Consider the following 23,178-nt stretch of genomic DNA (forward strand, 5'->3'; position numbering starts at 1 on the left):
TTAAACTCTAGTTAGTTAACTAGAGTCTTAAGTTAAGGCTAACTCTTAGGTTAAAACTCTATTGATAGCTAACTAGAAGGCTAATTTAGACTCAAGTTTGTATATAAGTGGGATCTTAATAGCCACCTATTTAGCTAATTCTATAGTATATAGGCCTACAAAAGTCTATTGATAGCTGACTAGTTGGCTAATTTAAAGTCAAGTTTATGTATAACTGGAATCTTAATAACCAACTAGTTAGCTAATTTGTTGATGTATATATGAACTCTATTGACTGCTGACCAGTTGGCTAATTCAGACTGATAATATATAGGCTATAGGCCTGAGTGAAATCTAGCCAACTGATTGGCTAATCTAAACATTTGTAAATACACTTTCAGACATATTAGCCAACTAATTGGCTAGAAAAACTTGTGGAAACTGGCAAAGATTTTTTCTTATGTTTCCAATTTCAATGACTTAGAGAACATGAAAATTGGAACTTAGAATGTTACAATGTTAACAAATGAATATTGTATTTTCATTTTGACTGACAAATTCAGACAGTTTGAACTTGACTTATTAGGAGTTTCAGAAACTCATATCCCAGAGGTAGGAAGCATGAAATTAGGTGATATATAGGCTAATTTGTTTACTCAGGCTGAAAGGATTGGGTACATAGGCAGGGAGTAGGGCTCATGATGAATAAGGAAGCTGCTAAGTTTTGTTTAGGCTCAGAAGGCATTAATAATAAAAAAAAAGAAAGGTAAAGGATATGGCATTAGACTTTACAGTCTATACCAGCAGTGCTGATCTCTGTTTCTGGGCCCTTCAGCCAGGAATTGCAATGGGGGATTAGGGGCCAGCCATCCTGTGCTTTTCCACACCCTTCCTGTTGGTATTAATAATACAATACTATTTGCTCATTTTGTTACTAGAAAGTTCAGGGTAGGCTATCTGTTTTAGTAGTATATCTGGTAAAATTCTAGTTAATTGACTTGTTGCTATCTTGGAAAGGGTTTAGGTTAGGAAAATGAAATTTTCAGGGATGGGTCTACAGCATAATGTATGTCCTGGGAAGGTATTTTAGAGTGCCTACCTCCACTCCTTCTCCCTTTAGAGGGCTTTGAAATTTGCCTAAATGACAGCTCTATACCTATTGAAATTTGACAAAACATTTTACCTTAATTCTTAGTTACTAATTGCTTTTTCTCTGCCTTTAGTTCTGAAAAATGCAATTCCTGTTAATTGAGTAGAATTTTGAGTCATATCAATGTTATTTTTTTTCAAAATTTAGGAAATGTATTTGCAAATCTTTAAAACCTTATAAAATGGAATTGAGCAAAGTTATGAAGCTGAAAACAATTTTGTTGCATGTCAATTAAGAAGAAGATCTATTTTGCAAGGTTTCACTTTTATAACACACATATTTTTAAAGGTCATCAAAAGTCAGGGCCCTCTAGAGGGAAAAGCAGAGGAGATAGTTGCTTCAAAATACCTTCCAGTGACATACTTTAGTCTGTAGATTCATCCCTGAAAGTTTCATTTTCCTAACCTAAACCCTTTCTGAGATAGCAAGTAGTCAGTTAACTAGAATTTTACCATATATCTCCCTATTGAACCAGCTGATAGAGATAGGTCTACTAGTGACTCAGATTTCACTTAGAGTTACAGGAGCAAATGGACTGGGTCACAGGTAAAAATATGGTGTTTTGACTAAGAGATTATAATGGCCAGTTTGGTAGAAATAGGGATAGATGGTATCCTATGCTTAAATTACCTTAAATCACAGCTTGGAGCAATATAAGGATTTTTCATGCTTGTGATGCTCCAAAGATGAAAAAAAGTTTGTTTGGTGTAGATTGTGGTTGTTGATCTAGACTCTTGTGGAGGACTCTGCAGCTTCCCAATTGTAAAGGAACTTGCAGAAACTGATTCCTCAGAGAGTTGATTCCACAGATTGATGACTATTTTGCTGAAGAAATGACTTATGTGTCTACTCATGGAATGCTGCATGGGGAGCTTCATTGAATGTCCTCGTACCAGTCCTATACATATACAACCATACCAATGTCCTAGTACCAGAATGCAAGGGCTGTGCAAAGAGACTGGGAAGGATGTTTTTAGAAAGGATTTTATTGGTTTTCAATTCATATCACCCCTTTTCCTTCAATATGTCAGTGTTGGCACCTTCAAATGATGTAGTCTTTCTTTGTATAGAAATTTATTCATGCTGCTAACCATCTTAGTGGCATGACACTGGACATCCTCAAACAACTTCTTATCTTTTTTGAAAAAAGGGGCTGCCAATGACATTCCAACCTCCAGACATGGTCACACAAGTGCCTTATATAACTTCATAAAAACTCTTGGGTGTTGACTGAGATGGTTCTTTTTATGATACCAAGGGATTTATTTGCAGAAGATAGAACAGACTTAGCATGGCTGCTAAACTTTAATTGACAATCAACAATAACCCCAAGATCTCTTTCATCAGAAACAGCAGAAAGGAAGTTGTCTTGAAGGAAATGCTTATGATGCTTGTTGTGTTTGCCAAAATGGATGACATGGCATTTGTCAACATTAAAAGTGAGGAGCCACTTGTTATCCCATCTTCCTAGACTGTCAAGATCTGTTTGAATTGATTGCTGGTCAGAGGGAGTAGCTCCTTTTCCAACTAGTTTTGAGTCATCAGCATAAAGGGTAATAAGATTTGAAAGAAGGGTGGGTATATTGTTGACATAGAAGTTGAAAAGTGTTTGTCCAAGAATAGTGCCCTGGTGTATGCCACTTAATATAGTTGTAGGAGAAGAAAAATGAGGAGTTCCTTGTGAATCAAAAACTCTGACACTCTGTGATCTTTCAGAGAGGAAGCCCATAATCCACTGTACAACACCTTCAATGACACCTGCAGCCTTCAGTTTGATTATGAGGAATTCATGACAAACCTTATTGAATGCTTTGGACAGATCAAGAAGAATCTTGTTGACAGGAAGACCATTATCAAGCAGTGTAGTCACTAATTCATATGTTTGGGTGAGGTTAGTGTCAACAGATCTACCAGATCTGAATCCATGTTGTGATGTGGAGAGGATGTTATTAACTTCAAGATGTTCAATTAGAGCTTTGTTAACAAATCTCTCAAGCACTTTAACAACTGCAGAAGTGATGCTTATATTGCTTATAGGACAGTAATTTTCTGAAGAGTCTCTTCATCCCTTTTTGTGGATTTGGGTTGTATAAGATGTTTTCAAATCATGCAGGAGTTCCCCATTTTGAACAAGATAACTGTAGCAGCATGTACAAGGGGTAACTGAGAGCTTTTCGACACTCTTTAAGAAGATGTAGATGAACACTGTCTGGTCCATTTGACTTATTCACATCAAGCTTCCCAAGGCTATTGAAAACCATTACTTCACTTACTGACAGATCAGGCATGGGAAAAAGCACTTCCAACAATGGAGGATCTGGTGAGGAGGTACCTGAGTTTTGGTAAAGGCAGAAGCAAATTGAGCATTTAGAAGGTCAGCCTTATCTGTTGGAGATGAGTGTAGTACACCTTGGGCAACAAGGTCAGGAATAGTGTGATGATTTAGGTCTTTAGCAAAAACATGTCACCAGAAAGATTTTGGGTTTAAATTGATATCAGAAGCTAATTTTTCCTTGTAAGCAGATTTAAGTTTTTTTTTTTTACATAATCTGTTACACAATTCTGTACTTCCTTGTAGATTGACAGTGTCTCCTGGTCCTGGTTCCCCTTCTTCATATACTGTTTCCAAGCCCTAGATTTCTGGTTAATCAGCTTCTTAACCTCCTTAGTGAGGAATGAGCTCTAGGTAAACTTAGTGTAGAAAAAGAAAACAGTAATGGCTACAGACTCTGCAATTTTGTAGGTATAACAATCTAGTTATGACCAACATAGTGTTTGGCCATAAAATGGCCCATAAGTTGACATTGTATTCATGTAATGGTGAGACAGCAAACCTTATTGATTATGTTATTGTAAACTGAAGACTAGCAGAATCAATACAAGATACTAGGGTATATAGGAGTGCTGTTATTGATGTCAAAAGTAAAGATCACCATCTAGTAGTGTCTAGGGTTAATTTAAAGCTGAAATTTTGGAAGGGCAACTACCTCCCAGGAAGTTATGATACTGTCAGACTTCAGGATGAGAATTTGAGAGAGAACCTATCCAGGAACAGTTGAATACTAAACTTGAGCAATTAAAATATAGCAATGTGGAAGGTAGTTGGAATAACTGTAGAAAAAAATTGTGAAGTTGCTGATTGTGTCTTAGGGAAGAAAGTTAAGACTACAGCTATGAATATTACTGAAAAAGCTTTATATATAATAGAAAGGAGAAGGAGATTGTACAAAAATTATCTGAGTGATAGATCATATGAAAACAAAAGGAATGTAAAGGAAATAGAGAAAACATTAAAATATGAACTAAGGAAGTGTGAAGTAGAGGCCAAGGAAACAATTGCAGAAGATCTGGAGGATGAAGTTAGATGGCTAATAGTAAAATATTGTGCTGGCATGTTAATAAATTGAGAGGGAGTAGTCAATCCAGACTTGTCCCACTTAAAGATAGGAATAGGGCCACAATTAATGATAAGGAAAGAGTTAAAGAGAGATAGGTGGAACATTTTGAAAATGTGCTAAACCAATATACAGTTGCAGGAAAATAGAGAGGAAAATGCAAAAGTTTATGATCTCTTGGATGTGAAGGAAGTTTTGTTTTATGAGGAAGAATTAGTAACAGTACTAAAAGGATTAAAAAATAATAAGGCTCCAGGTGCTAATAGTGTGGTTAATCAGTTTCTTAAATATGGTGGCTCCAAGGTTAGAAATAAGCTACTGAAGATTATGAATATTTATTTTATTCATTCTTCCAATAGCTTGTAAGCTAAAAAGCTTGTAAGCATAATATACAAAATGAAAATAAAAAACTGGCAACTTCTAGAATATTTAATGAAACCAATGCCAAACTTAGGGTTGACAATATACATCACTGTAAAAAGAGGTATTTACTAACTCAGTCTTAAAACTAGGAACTAATCAGATATCAATAGTGTTCTTTGTATACTATAGAATTAGCTTGCTAGGTGACCATTGAGATCCCACATATGTATAAACCTGAGTTTAAATTGGTGTACTAGTCAGTTATCAATAGAGTTTTGTATAAACTCTAGAATTAGCTAACTAGTTGACTATTAAGATTCTGCTTATATATAAACTTGAATTCAACTTAGCCAACTAGTTGGCTATTAAGCCCACTTATATGTAAACTTGAGCTTAAATTAACCAACTAGTGAGCTACCAATTAGTTCTATCTACCCTACAGAATTAGCTAACTATTTGGCTATTAAGATCCCACTTATATATAAACTTGAGTTCTATATACAGTATAGCATTAGCTAACTAGTTGGCTATTAAGATCTCACTTATGTATCACAAGATTAATTTAAACAACTAGTCGGTTAGTATTATTACTAACTAGTAATTGTTACCAACAGTTGGCTCTATATACTACACTGCAGCTTGGTGCCTCTTGTACGGTTAGTTCACTCACCCTAAGGGTTCATCATATTTTCTGCACCTTTGACTCCCTGATCCACCCCCTTATGCTTTTAAGGGGTGTTAAAAGTGGAGTAAATCTGGATATAATTAGGTCTCAATGGGATACATATGCTAAGCTACAAGTCCATCTTAAAATCCCTCTTTAGAAAATTGAAATGGCAGGGCCACTGGGTAACACTTTACCAGTTAAGAGAGTAGCCAGACAAAGTGTAATTACCTCACCTTGTTATTTAATTAATTACATCCTTGAAGCTGAGGATCAGTGTGAAATGTTTTGCATTCTCTCTGGCCTCAATATCTCCCTAGTCAATTATGCTGATGATATTTTTAACATTAGCCAAGCTTTGGACAAAATTTCTGAAACTTTCTAAAAACTACAAGGAGAATATTTAAAATTTGGTCTTGAATTTAATGCTACAAAGTCTGACATTTTGCCCATTGGAAATGCCATTTCTCATACTTTTCATCTCCTAACAGAAGTCATCAAGTGTTGCATATCAGCTGCCTATGCTTCCATAGTCTCTGCTAAACTTTTTTTCAATTGCTGTTATCTTTCAATGCTGTACAACACTGTTGCTCTCCTCCCACATCATCTACATTGCACCCTTCTAGAAGATCCTTACAAATGTTGATAAATTGAAAATCCACTCCACTTTTTTTCCATTTTGCAAAATACCTTCTGAGATGTCCAATTTGGACATGCAATTAAAAACTCATCAACATACTTCTCATAGTAGATCCTACTATAGTTGTTGCTAAACTTATGGAAAAACACAACCACAAGATTTCAAGACATGCTTGGAGCCCATAGTTATCTTTTCAGAGATGTATAGTGATACTTTGCTTTTTTTTCTCTCTCTCTCTGTGCAGTGCTCAGTCTTTCTCTTTTTGTAAAAAGAAGGGTTTTCAATAAATAATAATAATTAGCTAACTAGTTGGCTATTAAGATCACAATTGTACACCCATATATGAGTTTAAATTAAGATCAAAATAATTTGATATACGCTATAGAATTAACTAACTTGTTGGTTATTTTGATCCCACTTATATATATATATATATATATATATATATATATATATATATATATATATATATATATATATATATATATATATTTAAATTAACCAACTAGTCAGCTATCAATAGAGGTCTGTACACACTATAGAATTAGCTAACTAGTTGGATATTAAGATCTTGTTTATATATAAACTTGAGTCTAAATTAGCCAACTATTCAGCTATCAACAGTTTTCCATAAACTATAGAATTAGCTAACTTGTTGGCTATTAAGATTCTGCTTACACATAAACTTGAGTTTAATTAGCTATCTAGTCAGCTATCAATATGGTTCTATATACACTGTAGAACTATATAACTAATTGACTATTAAGATCTCATATATATATATATATATATATATATATATATATATATATATATATATATATATATATATATATATATATATATATATGAGTTATTAAATTAACCAACTAGTCAGCTATCAATAGGGTTCTGTATACACTGTAGAATTAGCTAACAAGTCGGATATTAAGCACTTATGTATAAACTCGAATTTAAGTTAGCCTACTAGTCAGCTATCAGTAGAGCTCTATATGCACTATGGAATTAGCTAACTAGTTGGCTGTAAAGATCAAAAGACTTTGATATACACTATAGAATTAGCTAACTAGTTGGCTATTAAAATCCTACTTATATATATATATATATATATATATATATATATATATATATATATATATATATATATATATATATATATATATATATATATATATATATATATATATATTTATTTATTTAAATTAACCAACTAGTCAGCTATCAATAGAGTTTTATACACACCATAGACTTAGCTAACTAGTTGGATATTAAGATCTTGCTTATATATAAACTTGAGTTTAAATTAGCTAACTAGTCTGCTAGCAATAAAGTTGTATATACCACTATTGAATTAGCTAACTAGTTGGCCATTAAGACTCCACTTATGTATAAGAGTTTAAATTAACCAACTAGTCAGCTAGCAATAGAGTTCTGTACAAAGTATAGAATTAGCTAAGTAATTGGCTATTATGATTCTGCTTATATGTAAACATAACTTTAAATTAGCCCACTAGTCAGCTATCAATAGAGTTCTATATACATTATAGAATTAGGTAACTAGTTGGCCATTAAGACCAAAAAGTTCTATGTATACTATAGAATTAGCTCACTAGTTTGCTATTAAGTTCTCACTATATATGAGTTTAAAATAGCCAACTAGTCAGCTCTCAATATAGTTCTGTATGCTCTGTAGAATTAGCTAACTAGTTGGATATTAAGCACTTATGTGTTAACTCAAGTTTAAAATGTATTGGCTGTGGGGCCGGGTAACTGCTGCATATATTTAACACTTATAGATTTTAGTCCATCTTCAATTTGAAATTGGTGCCTGCCTGCTTGCCTGCTAGAACGGAGCTTTCTACTCGAAAGCAGAAACATGCTTTGATGAAACGAAAGCTTGGCTGCACAACTTCAGATACTCATCTCCGACATAGGCTGTATAACTCCACTTTACTTCGCACACTATAGGCTCTGGCTTGTGGACAAGCAAAACCATCCTTTTTCGCCCCAGGCAAGAGTTCTGTGTAGCTTTCCAAAACATAATGTCATATTCATCAATCCGGCCTGAGGTCCACACTTTCCGTAAAAAACCTCAAAGGTTAGACCCTTACCAGTTTCCAGGAATAAGCTGAGATCAGCAACATAGGAAGAAAAAAAACAAAAAAAAACGAGACAAAACCAAAGTGTTGCTCTTGCAGCACAATTAGCAAACTAGTCAGCTATAAACAGAGTTCTATACATACTGTAGGGTTAGCTAACTAGTTGACTATTAAGATCCCAATTATATATAAACTTGAGTTTAAATTGGCCAACTAGTTGGCTATTGAGATCCCACTAATATATAAACTTCGGTTTAAATTAGCTAGCTAGTCAGCTATCAGTATGGTTTTATATACACTATAGAATTAGCTAACCAGTTGGCTATTAAAATCCCGCTTATTATATATATGTATATGAGTTTATATTAACCAACTAGTCACCTATCAGTATGGTTCTATATACACTATAGAATTAGCTAACCAGTTGGCTATTAAGATCCCGCTTATATAAATGAGTTTAATTTAACCAACTAGTCAGCTATCAATTGAGTTCTATGTATACTGTAGAATTAGATAACTAGTTAGATATTAAGCACTTATGTATAAACTTGAGTGTAATTTAGTCTACTAATCAGCTATCAATAGATTAGAATTAGGTAACTAATTGACTATTAAGGTCTCACTTATATTTACACTCAGGCACGTACGCAGGAATTTATTTCGGGGGGGGGGGGGAACCTTCGAAACAGCAGATATAACGTAGTACTTTTTTTTATAGTAACTAAATAAATGCAAAAAGCACGTATATCGGAAAATACAGATTAACTTTAATCACTAGTATTGTAGTGGATGGGGGAAGGAGACTGAGACCTCAAAAGTACGTTTTAGACTCAGGTTATGTTCAGGCGATTTAGAACCAATCTATTATATCCCACTGAAAGGGAAATTTTAGGGTTAATAGTGCAATATGGGTGCTGTGGGGGTAGTTCTTCTATTGCAAAAACATCGATTTTAATGAAAAATGATAGTTTCCAAAATTGATCCATTAAAAGCTGTACTTTATCCTGAAAACGCCATAATATGAAGGATAATTCTATTTTACTGTGAAAAGCAAACTCTTTTTACAAAACAAAATAACAGTACAATTGCTAATTACTTCAAAGAAGGTAAAAGTTAGACAGAAAAAGGGTTAATAATTGGGCAGTGACTTGATCAGATAATTGCATGCTGTAAAATCCCCCAAAAAAGCTTCATACATGTATGTAGATTCTTAAAAAATGTCCTACTTTTGCCAGAAATCCCAAGAAACCATGGGGAAATTAAACATTTCGGGGGGGGGGTGCCGAAGGCCCCCCTGCGTACGTGCCAGTTTACACTGATGTTTGAAATAGCCAAACAGTCAGCTATGAATAAGGTGTATACAAATAGAGTTAAGTGGGATCTTAATATTCGGGTGGGATCTTAATAAGCTGATTTTAAATATACAAGTTTCATCAAGTTTAGTCTTACCCATCAAAAGTTACGAGCCTGAGAGAAAAAGGGGGGAAAACCCCCTAAAAGTCATAGAATCTTAACGAAAATCACACCATCAGATTCAGCGTATTAGAGAACCCTACTATAGAAGTTTCAAGCTCCTATCTACAAAAATGTGGAATTTCATATTTTTTGCCAGAAGGCAGATCACGGATGCGTGTTTATTTGTTTGTTTGTTTTTTTGTTTTTTGTTTTTTTTTCCAGGGGTGATCGTATCGACCCAGTTGTCCTAGAACGTTGCGAGAGGGCTCATTCCCTCCCACGCTATATATTTTCCCAAAGTCAACGGATCAAAATTCTGAGATAGCCATTTTATTCAGCGTAGTCGAAAAACCTTATAACTATTTCTTTGGGGACGACTTACTCCCCCAGAGTCCCCGTGGGAGGGGTTACAAGTTCAAAACTTTGACCAGTGCTTACATATAGTAATGGTTATTGGGAAGTGTACAGGCGTTTTCAGGAGGATTTTTTAGTTGTGGGGAGGGGTTGAGAAGAGGGGGATATGCTGGGGGAACTTTTTCATCGAGGAATTTGTCATTGGGGAAGAAAATTTCCTTGAAGGGAGCTCAGGATTTACTAGCATTACTTAAAAAAAACAATGAAAAAATAAATATGAAAAAGTTTTTTTTCAGCTGGAAGTAAGCAGCAGCATTAAAACTTAAAACGAACAGAAATTATTACCCATATCAGGGGCTCACCTCGTCCTAATACCTCGCTCTTTACGCTAAAGTATTTTTAGTAATTTCAACTATTTATTCTGCGGCTTTTGTGATTCAGGGGTCATTCTTAATGAATTGGGACAAAATTTAAGCTTTAGTGTAAAGAGCGAGGTACTGACGAGGGGGCGAACCCCCCCCCCCCCATATATGTAATAAAAACATGAGAATACAAAAGTTCTTTACGTAAGCTAATTTATAAGTTACGTATATCTTTTACTTATAAAAAGATTCGTAAAAATTAAAAGTTCTAGTTGCCTTTTTAATTAACCGAAAATCGGAGGGCAACTAGGCTTCCTCCCCCGCTCTTTTTTTCTCAAAATCATTCGATCAACGTTATAAGAAAGCCATTTAGCCAAAAAAAAAAAAAAAAAAAATTTCGTTTTAATTATTCCTCTGCGGAGAGCCAAGATCAAAACAAGCATTGATTCAAAAACGTTCAGAAATTAAATAAAAAAACAAGTTTTTTTTTAAATGAAAGTAAGGAGCTCTTTCCCTTAACTCTACATTTTAAAACAGTAAAAACCTTTAGCGTAAAGAGCTGGGCGTTGAGAAGGAAAAGCCCCTTTCATATACGGAGTAATTTCTGTTCGTTTTAAGTTTTAATGTCGCTCCTTACTTTCATTTAAAATCTTGTTTTTTTTTATTCAATAGAACTATAATGCTAGCTGACTAGTTAGCTAATTTAAAGTCAAGTTTATATAGGCTATGAGTGGGATTTTAATAGCCAACTAGTTAGCTAATTCTATAGTGTATATAGAACTTTATTGATTGCTAACTAGTTGGCTAATTCAGACTGAAGTGTAGGCCTGTATAAAATTGAGATGTAATTGCTAACTGGATGGCTAATTTAAACACTTTCTAAGTACACTGTTACTGTCACTGTCATTCATATAATTACCAGATTATTTTGCTTGCTAAAAAAGATTAGTTTGCTAGAAATGTTCTTATGACACAAATGAATATTGTATTTAGAATCAAGATGAAATTCTGATTCCAAAGGTATGCTTGTTCCAAAGGTAATCCCATTTCCCAGCTATCTCATCAGTGAGTTAATTAGAAAATTTACCAGATATTAGGTACAAAACTAAAAAAAAAAATTTTTAAATCACAAAACTCTTACGTTACCTTAAATATACGCTGCCAGCAATAGCAACAAGTTCTGTAATTTAACCTTGGTTTAAATTTCTCCCCCTGACTGATGTTTTATATATCTGTCTAGGTCTTGATACTACAGTTTTAAGATCTCTCTCATGTCCTTAGCCAAGAATTGTCATTCCTTTGGTCATTCCATGCCTTTGCTTGAGTCTCTGGCAAGTCTTATTTCTGTACTTATCGTGATTACGTTTGATCAGGTTGAAATCATTGTAAGCTGTTTTGCTGGTATTGGACTCGACTTGGCTCAGTGATATTGAATTGATTCAGCGAAAGTAATATGGAAAGCAGAGTCGACCCAGCTCTAAATAGCTACCTGGAGAAATCTGAATGAAAAACGTGCAAAGCGTCAGATGGTTTGCGCAAATCACGCTTTGCACTCCAGGCCAAAGGCATTGAATCAGGATATCAGTACCTGCACAATGCAGATCATAGTCAGCATGCAATTTTTTTTTCCGCGTTGCTTCATTTCCTCTATATCTAGAATTCTTTTTCTTTTCATCTTTCAAATTATAACTAGATCTACATTGCTTGGGCAATGTGAGGTGTTGCAGCAACCTTTGTTCGGCTTCGCCGAGTAAAGTGTTGCGAGAGAAACTCTTTGGTTTTGTTTCCTCGCTTTGATTAAACACTGAAGTCGTTAATCTGTAAGGATCTTAAAATAAATACTAGGTACACCAGCTCGCAAAAGTTGTAAACTCCTCATCGCTGAAGATGGTTGTAGCCTAACAATCGATTATTACTTACGAGTCCCCTACATGTCTTACCATGTAACGAAATCGGTCTTACCATCAAATGCACCAAAAACAAATAATAAGTACACCAACTAGCAAAAGTTGCAAACCCCTCATCGCTGAAGATGATTGTAGCCTAACAACCGATTATTACTTACGAGTCCCCTACATGTCTTACCATGTAACGAAATTGGTATTACCATCAAATGCACCGAAAACAAATAAAAAGTACACCAACTAGCAAAAGTTGCAAACCCCTCATCGCTGAAGATGATTGTAGCCTAACAACCGATTATTACTTACGAGTCCCCTACATGTCTTACCACTGGAACGAAATTGGTCTTACCATCAAATACACCGGAAACAAATAATAAGTACACCAACTAGCAAAAGTTGCAAACCCCTCATCGCTGAAGATGATTGTAGCCTAACAACCGGTTATTACTTACGAGTCCCCTACATCTCTTACCACTGGAACGAAATTGGTCTTACCATCAAATACACCAAAAACTAATAATAAGTACACCAACTAGCAAAAGTTGCGAACCCCTCATTTTTGAAGATGATTATGGGCTAACAGACGACTATTACTTAAAACTTTCCTATATTTCTCACAATTGGTATCGGTCTATTTTGGTTTCAGTGTGTACCTTACTACTGAAGTTGCCAACCCCTTTAAACTTTCAAACTGGTATATTTCATGAAGGAATTTTTCTACAAAAAAATGGATGACATATACTTTGATCAGCTCGTCAAGAGCTATCGACTGCCGTAAAAAAATAATAAAAAATATGTTCGTCTTATTTCAAAAGTTGGACTTTTTTCCTGTAGCCCAAGTTTCTAACATCATCAGTTAGGAAGGAGAAAGGATAAACTCTAATTTCTTTAGCAATGAGAGAACTTTAAAAGTCTAAGAGGCACATTTGATACCATTTCTCAACCGCCATCCCAAGTGCGAAAAACCAAATGATAAACTCAGCTGAAATCACGAACAGAAATGGGTAGAAGCAGTAGATGGCAGCACTTTCGGACCCGTGGGAAAATGCACTTTTTTGTTTTTGTAAATTTTTTTATTTATCACTCAAATAAGATATATTGGCTGTGGGGCCGGATAACTGCCGCATTTATTTAATACTTATATATTTTAGTCCATCTTCAATTTCAAACTGGTGTTTGCCTGCTTTCCTGCTAGAGTGGAGCTTTCCACTAGAAAGCAGAAACATAGTTAAATGACACGAAAGCTTGACTGCATAGCTTCATATAGTTCTCTCTGACATAGGCTATAAAACTCCACTTCACTTCACACACTATAGGCTCTGGCTCAAGGACAAGCAAAAACCATCCTTTTTGGCCCTATGCAAGAGTTCTACGAAGCTTTCCAAAATGCAAAGTCACATTCATCAATCGGCCTAAAGTGCTCACTTTCCGTAAAAACTGCAGAGGTTAGACCCTTACCACTTTCTAGGAATAAGCTGAAATCGGGGTACTAGGAAAAAAAAGCAACAAAACCACAATAAGTGTTGCTCTCGCAACACTTTGATTGTGTTTTTAATTTTTTATCGTGTTGCTCTCGCAACACAGTTAACTTAATAGATCTATGCTTACAGCCTATCCATACTCTTTTCAGCTTCGACGTCGTGTTTCTATGCTACTAAATTTATGGCTTTACTATTTATTTATTTAAAGAGCACTGGAAGCCTTTCAATTATTCACTGTGTTTGATCTGCTTAATATGGTTTGAAGGTGAAAAAGTCAAAATTTATATTTTGGCTTCTTCTCCCAGTATTCACGATGATGGTTTGGCGAGGATATATTGGAAATTTTCCATCGCCAAGATTTAGTAAAGTGTTAAAATGTAGTATTTATAAACTTGAATCTGTTTGTGATGTTATTAATTTGCATTTTGGTTCGAGATTTGAGGATTATTTTTGTCAAGAAAAAGCAAGGCTGATGAGTGAAGACGTTTTTTCTTTTGAAGTAAATGCTCGATTGTTTTAACTAAGATTGGACCAAGAGGGGACTAGAGGGACCAATTGTACATAAGCTGTGACTATCCCACTTTCTTGAGTTGGTAATTTGTAAACATGAAAATGTTACCAGTAGATACAGTCAAAACTTTAGTTAAGAATCAGGTGGTCTTTCAGGTTTTGGGTGATCTGCAAAACTGAAGTATTTCTTCTTAGGTTTAAATATCTGAATTCCTCCTTGTGTTAGTCATTTGATTGAATCTTGATATCGTTGGGTGGGGATGCACCCTTGGATGAAAATTGGGGAGGATAAATTTTTTCTATTTACTGTGAATATGTAAGAATTTAATTGATTTTGTAGCAGGCAAAGGAATGTTTAAAATGAATGGATTTTAAGGCCAGGATATGCTTTTGTTTGAAGATATTGTTGTGCTTTTCTACTTTGTTTCTCGTTTAGATGGGGGGAGAGTCATTGTGTTCATTCTGAGGCCACATTCTCTTTGTTCAAGCGTTGTACAGTAAATTCTCAACTCTCATGTCTTAGTTAGAAATAGTTAGCTAAAGATAATTTCTCCCTCTCCTAGGTGCTAAAAGTTGCTCTTGGCTTTTTGAGGTATTTTAACTTAAGTAACATCTCTTAGACCAGTGTACTAAAGGAGTCCCTTCATGATATTTGTGCGTGAACGAATAACAAGTCGCGAATATCCAATAGAAAGCAAAGATGCCTTTGAAGACCAATTAGCAACAATTATTGCAAGTAACGACTAAACGAAGTAGGTTATTTTAAAATTGACCTTGATTCCACTGTCTTAATCCACTTATTTAAACATAATGTCATTATATATTGAGCCTCAGTTCTGATTTTGTAAGATTTTTAAAAATTATTATTCGAGGATTCGTCTACTTTCTGTCATCTGGTGTACATCCTGAGTACCAAATGTGCAGGCGGTACTGTGCCACCACACATGATGCAGTCTCTGCCGTGCTTGGTAAAGTTCTGATATGCTTGGCACACTTTTACCGCACTTGGCATGTGCCACCCGGTATACTATATCTCTGAAAGTTCTCAAGCCCTTGATATTATTAATTTCATGATCGATTTGGAAAATAAAGAAAACAATGAAATTTGTGATTATTTTAAAGCCGTCAGAGCGAAAAGATTTTGATTTGTATACATACATACATATATATATATATATATATATATATATATATATATATATATATATATATATACATATATATAATATTCATATAATAGTCATAGATGTAGCTTGGGGATTTTAAGATTTTGAAAATACCTTCTTTGAGGAGTTATATATATATATATATATATATATATATATATATATATATATATATATATATATATATATATATATATATCATCAGTTTTTTGCTTTTTACGCAGTTTAATGTCTTTTCATACTGTAGTCTATTCAAAGATGTTTTTTTCCTACGTATATTAAATACAAAAAAGCAAGTTTTTTTTAACGGAAAGTAAGGAGCGACATTAAAACTTAAAACGAACAGAAATTACTTCGTATATGAAAGGGGATGCTTCCTCGTCAACGCCCCGCTCTTTACGCTAAAGTTTGACTCTTTCTCTTACCTCTACTTTTTAAAACAGTAAAAAACTTTAGCGTAAAGAGCTGGGCGTTGATGAGGAAGTATCCCCTTTCATATACGAAGTAATTTCTGTTCGTTTTAAGTTTTAATGTCGCTCCTTCCTTTCCGTTAAAAAAAAACTTTTTTATATTTAATTTCTGAACGTTTTTGAATCAATGCATATTTTGATTTTGGCTCTCCGCAGATGAATAATCAAAACGAAATTTGCTTATTTATTTTTTTGCTAAATGGCTTTCTCATAGTTTTGATCGAATGATTTTGAGAAAGAAAGGAGCGGGGGAGGAGGCCTAGTTGCCCTCCGATTTTTTGGTTACTTAAAAAGGCAACTAGAACTGTTATTTTTTTTACGAATGTTTTTATTAGTAAAAGATATACGTAACTTACAAATTAGCTTACGTAACGAACTTCTGTATTCTCATGTTTTTATTACGTATATGAAGGGGTTCACCCCCTCGTCAGTACCTCGCTGTTTACACCAAACCTTAAATTTTGTCCCAATTTCTTAAGAATGACCCCTGAATCACAAAAGCCGTAGAATAAATAGTTGAGATTACTAAAAATAATTTAGCGTAAAGAGTGAGGTATTAGGAGGAGGTGAGCCCATCATATGGGTAATAATTTCTGTTCGTTTTAAGTTTTAATGTTTCTTCTTACTTTCAGTTGAAAAAACTTTTTCATATTTATTTATTTATTTTTTTTAATAATGCTAGAAAATCCTGCGCTCCTTTCATGAAAATTTTCTTCCCCCATGACGAATTCCTCCAAGGAAAGTTCCCCCAACATGTTCCCCTCTTCTCAACCCCCCCAACCTAAAAATCCCTCTGAAAACGGCTTTACACCTCCAAATAACAATTACTGTATGTAAGCACTGGTCAAAGTTTGTAACTTGTGGACCTCCCATGGAGACTGTGGGGGAGTAAGTTGTCCCCAAAGAAATAGTTATAAGGTTTTTTTACTACGCTGAATAAAATGACTATCTCAGATTTTTGATCTGGTGACTTTGGAAAAATAATTAGCGTGGGAGGGGGCCTAGGTGCCCTCCAATTTTTTTGTCACTTATAAATGGCACTAGAACTTTTCATTTCCGTTAGAATGAGCCCTCTTGCAAGATTCTAGGACCACTGGGTCGATACGACCACCCTTGGGGGAAAAAAAAAACAAAAAAAAAAAAAAACAAACACGCATTCGTGATCTGCCTTCTGGCAAAAAGTACAAAATTCCACATTTTTGTAGATAGGAACTTGAAACTTCTACATTAGGGTTCTCTGATACGCTGAATCTTATGGTGTCATTTTCCTACGATTTTTAGGGGGTGTTTCCCCCTATTTTCCTAAATAAGGCAAATTTTCTCAGGCTCGTAACTTTTGATGGGTAAGACTAAACTTGACTAAACTTATATATTTAAAATCAGCATTAAAATGTGATTCTTTGATGTAGCTATTGATATCAAAGTTCCATTTTTTAGAGTTTTTGTTATTGAGCCGGGTCGCTCCTAACTACAGTTCGTTACCACGAACTGTTTGAAAGACGATAGTGCCATCCAAAAGGACAAGGTAATCATTTTTTGGTGTTAGTCTAAAGTGGAGCGTCAGATATTTCGATAGTCTTGTAGACTCAAAGGACTGCAGGTACATACAAAGGCTCTTGATTTGTTTTTAGGGGGGGGGGTGATTAACTTAAAAAGGAACAGTGAAAATTTGTAGTATTAGTCTATGGCCTCTTAAAAGAAAAATTACTGGTACTTATGTATTAGACGAAGCACACTCAAGAAGTTTAGTTAGGTTAATCATAATGGAATAAACCAAAACATGATGAAAATATAATACTTTAGTTTATACAATAATATAATTTGGACTATATATTTGCAAATTAGGGGCTGGGAATATAACTAAAAAATGGGTTAAAAACCTAACCTTACCCCCACCCTGATGTGTAAATATTTGGCCAAAATCATACAAGTCCAATGCATTCTCTCCCCCGTCATTTGTCCTTGAGGCTATGAAACTGGCTTGCTCAGAGGGGTGGAGGGACGGTTAATTCGCAAAAATTGAGGTATTTTTAACTTACGAACGGGTGATTGGATCTTAATGAAATTTGGTATTTAGAAGGACTTGGAGGGGGAAACCGGAAATCTTGGAAAGTGCTTAAGAGTGGAGAGACCGGAATGAAACTTTGTGGGAAGAATAAGAACAAGTCCTAAATACGTGATTAACACAACCGGACCGGATCCACTGTCTTTGGGGGAATTGGGGGGGATTTCCAGTGTTTTGCCGAATTCGATGCTTCTGGACATGCTAGTATGATGAAAATTGGTAGGCTTGTCAGGGAACTGCACAAATTGACTTGATAACAGTCGTTTCCCAAATTTGACCATCTGGGGGGGGGGTCGGAGAGAGAGGAAATCGTAAAAATTGAGGGATACGAATTGGTGATCGGATTTTAATGAAACTTAATATATAGAAATATATTATGTCTCAGATACTCTATTTTCAATTCGGATTGAACTTGAGGACAAAGGGGGTGAAGGGGGAAACGGAAATCTTGGAGATTCGAAATCTTGAAAAAGGCTTAGAGTCGATGGATCGGGATGAAACCTGATGGGAAGCATAAGCACAAGTTCTAGATGCGTGGTAGGTATGCGTTTATTTCATCAAATAAAAATTACTAAAATTGCACTTTCAATCAATAATATGCTGCTCAATTTAGGGACCTAAAATGTCCCTCTTCAGCAGCAAAACTACAACAAATAAATGATAACTATTCATCCAAAAAAAAAAAAAAAAAAAAAAAAAAAAAAAAAAAAAAAACAAAAAAAAAACAGACGAAACACTCTACAATCTCTAAACAGCCATCTCTCATCGTAAAAAAAAAGAAAAAAAAAGGATAAAAATTTAACCAATATAATTTATAATTTATTTAAAAAATAATTTTTTATTCTTACTTTAAATAACATAAGGTTTTCAGAACACCTAACACTCTCTGGAATTGAGTTCCAAATAACAACACCTACATGTTTAATCATAAACCCAGATCGCGTTGTATGCCTGATTTCACTAGTCAGCTGATCAGAGCTCCTAGTTGAATAATCGTGATAATTTGAATTATATCGATAAAAACTTCTAAAATATTGAGGAGACAATCCATTTAAAACTTTTTATACAAAAATTAAAATCTGTTGAGATTTAATAAAATCAATATTCAAAATATCTAAATCTCTAAAACAATCTCTAGTACTACCACACGCAAGATACTCACCCAAACTTCTAATTGCCTTATTCTGCATAATCTGGACCCTTTTTACATGACTAGAAAAATTGCTTGCATACAATGAACAACCATACACTAAATAAGGATGGACAATTGAATAATAAATTTCTTTCAGGACATGTAGAGGAAAAAAATTATGAAATCTTCTTAAAATACCGACTCCGCGAACCAATTTTGAAGATAAAACTTTGCAATGATGAATCCAACTAAAATTTACATCAAAATAAAATCCTAGATATCTACATTGAAAAACCTGATTAATGGAAACACCTTGTAAAAGAATATTATGACAATTATTTACAACTTTACCAATACGACTAAATATCATATAATTAGTCTTCTCAGTATTCACTGCAAGAAAACTATGCTTTGTGAACTGAGATAAATTCTCCAAAGCTACATTAGTTATCTCTATAAGATCTTCGACAGATTCCCCAATCACTGTAAGCGCTGTGTCATCTGCGAATGATGTAACTACGGCACCAGGAATGTAGAAACGCAATGTATCCATGTATATAAGAAACAGTAAAGGTCCTAATACCGAACCTTGGGGCACTCCACAATTCACATTGAAGGGTTTCCCTACCACATCATCTATCATAACTTTGACGGACCTACCATGCAATTAAGACCTAAACCAATCCAAACACTTCTCACGGACTCCCAAACAAACTAGCCTACTTAATAAAAGATTAAAATCAACGGTATCAAATGCTTTTTTAAAATCTATGAACACATTAAGAGGGATAAGATTCCTTTCTAGGGCAATATTAACGCACTCCATTAGATGGTATGCCGCATGAACAGTTGAATGTTTAGTTCTGAAACCGAACTGTGACTCACTTAATATTCCGAGCTTGTCTAAATATTCATACAGCTGTCGATGTACTATTTTCTCGTATATCTTTGAGAATAGTGGTAACAAGCTTATAGGTCGATAGTTCGTCATATCTTGCTTATTGCCTGATTTGAACAGTGGTAGGACCTTTGCTTGCTTAAGCGCTTCAGGGAATTGGCCGACTTCAAGTGACAGGTTAACGAGGTAGAGAAGACATGGTAGTAGATACACTGAAACTAGTTTGAATGCTTTCAGATTCAAACCGTCAATACCAGCAGCATTTGACTTTAAATTCTTCACAATTTTTGTTAATTGTTCAATTGACGCTTTTTCAAATTGAAATTTATGATGTTCACCTCGATTATCTTCAAAGAGCATGTCACTTTTCGCTGGGTCTCCGTGAGAAGTGTCTTCCCTGATTCTACTTCCAATACCAGAGAAGAATTTACCAAACTCGTCAGCAATCTGCTGCTTATCAGTGACTGTAACACCCTCGACAGTGATAGCATTTATGAGGCCACAATGTTTACCTGTGCCTTTAATCACGCCGTTAATGGTCTGCCAAGTGCCCCGCATATCACCTTTTTGTTCATTAAATTTTTCGATGTAATATTTTTTTTTTTGAACGTCTTAACTTATTCACTAAATTTCGTTGACGAATATATTCATTTTTACTTTCTTCAGATGAGTCATTTAAACTTTTAAAGAAGCAAGCGTTACGTGCATTTATAGCTTCAACAACTTCATCATCAATCCAGGGTTTTCGGGGGATATCTCGTTCCTTTTTCCTAGCAAGTTTCAAGGGACAAGCAGACTCAAATATCGGAGTAATTATCCCAAGAAAGTTGTCGAGGGCACGCGAGGGATCCGGTTCTTCATACACTTTCTCCCACGATATTACACTTATTTATTCACGGAACTCAGGTAAATTGGCCGGCCGAAGATCTCTTATAAGTTTACGACTCTAGTTTGGCATTTGTGAAGGGACACACATGCACGGAAAGGTGTAGCATAAATGGCAGACAGTAACAACGGCAATCAAAGGGATAAAATTAACCCTTGACTGGGCTGCCCACTTAATTCAACAATCTGTCTTGGCTTTTTTCTACAATTGGCCATATCTTCCACTTTTCCCACAACTATTCCCTCTTTTTTAAATTCGTTGCTTTATCGTACATGAAACAGGAAGATGACCAGATCCCGGATGGATCATGATATCACAATAAGAATCAGGAACTAAATTTGAAGGGAGAAACATATCAATAAGAGTAGCAGAATGTTCAGTTATTCTAGAAGGAAGGCGATTCATTGGAAAATAACCATGCGATAACATCAAGTTAAAAAACTCAAAATTATAGCTATTCAAACATAACAAATCAAAGTTAAAATCACCAATGATTATGAATTCATTTTTTACAGACAGAAGTTTACATAAATAATCATCAAATAAATCAAGGAACTCAACCGAGGGAGTGCTAGGTGGCTTATAAACCAAAAAAAATTACTATCTTTTCATTATCAACAAATGCAATTTCCACAGAAAAAATTTCCACTTTCCCTTCAATCCAAAGGCATAAATCATCCCTTTCTTTAAATTAAATAAAAAAAAACTAATTTTTTTAGCTGAAAGTAAGGAGCGACATTAAAACTTAAAATGAACAGAAATTACTCCGTATATGAAATGGGTTGTCCCCTCCACAATCCCTCGCTCTTTACGCTAAAGCTTTTAATTGTTTTAAAAAGTAGAATTGTGGCAAAAAGTCAAACTTTAGCGTAAAGAGCAAGGGATTGTGGAGAGGGCAACCCATTTCATATACGGAGTAATTTCTGTTCGTTTTAAGTTTTAATGTCGCTCCTTACTTTCAGTTAAAAAAATTAGTTTTTTTTTTATTTAATTTCTGAACGTTTTTGAATTAATGCATGTTTGGTTTTGGCTCTCCCCACATAAATTATTAAAATGAAATTGTATATTAATTCTTTTTTTGGCTAAATGGCTTTCTCTTAGTTTTGATCAGACGATTTGAGAAATAAGGGGTGGAGAAGGAGGCCTAGTTGCCCTCCAATTTTTCGGTTACTTAAAAAGGCAACTAGAACTTTTAATTTTTAACGAACGTTTTTATTAGTAAAAAATATACGTAACTTAAGAATTAACTTACGTAACAAACTTTCATAACCTTGTATTTTTATTATGTATACGAGGGGGTTTGTACCCTCGTTAATACCTCGCTCTTTACACCAAATCGTAAGTTTTGTCCCAATTCTTTAAGAATGACCCCTGAATCAGAAAGGCCGTAGAATAAATAGTTGAAATTTGCAAAAATACTTTAGCATAAAGAGCAAGGTATTTATCTCCTCGTAAATACCTCGCTCTTTATTCTAAAGTATTTTTAGAACCCCTCATATGCGTAATAATCTCTGTTCGTTTTAAGTTTCAATGCTACTTCTTCCTTTCATTTGAAAAAACGTTTTCATGTTTATTTTTCATTGTTTTCTTATAGTAATGCTAGAGAATCCTGCGCCCTTTTCATTGAATTTTTCTTCCCCCATGACAGATTCCTCCAAGGAAAGATCCTCCAACATAGCCCCCTCTCCTCAGCCCCACCCCCAAACAAAATAAAATCCCCCTGAAAACGTCTGTACACTTCCCAATAACCATTAGTATATGTAAACACTGGTCAAAGTTTGTAACTTGCAGCCCCTCCCCTAGGGATTGTGGGGGAGTAAGTCATCCCCAAAGACATAGTTATTATGGTTTTTGACTATGTTGAACAAAATGGCTATCTCAAAATTTTGATCCGTTGACTTTGGGAAAAAAATGAGCGTGGGAGGGGGCCTAGATGCCCTCCAATTTTTTTGGTCACTTAAAAAGGGCACTAGAACTTTTCATTTCCGTTAGAATGAGCCCTGTTACGACATTCTAGGACCACTTGGTCGATACGATGACCCCTGGGAAAAAAAAACAACAAAAAAACAAACAAATAAACACGCACCCGTGATTTGTCTTCTGGTAAAAAATACAAAATTCCACATTTTTGTAGATAGGAGCTTGAAACTTCTACAATTGGGTTCTCTGATACGCAGAATCTGATGGTGTCGTTTTCGTTAAGAT

At 34.8% G+C, this 23,178-nt stretch overlaps 1 protein-coding gene across 1 annotated transcript in view; it reads left to right on the forward strand.

The window, feature by feature from the left end:
- Positions 1-23,178, forward strand: part of LOC136032724 (raf homolog serine/threonine-protein kinase Raf-like) — a 116,817-nt gene that overhangs the window by 315 nt on the left and 93,324 nt on the right.

The sequence above is a fragment of the Artemia franciscana genome, chromosome 11 (genome assembly GCF_032884065.1).
Source record: "Artemia franciscana chromosome 11, ASM3288406v1, whole genome shotgun sequence".
NCBI lineage: Eukaryota > Metazoa > Arthropoda > Branchiopoda > Anostraca > Artemiidae > Artemia > Artemia franciscana.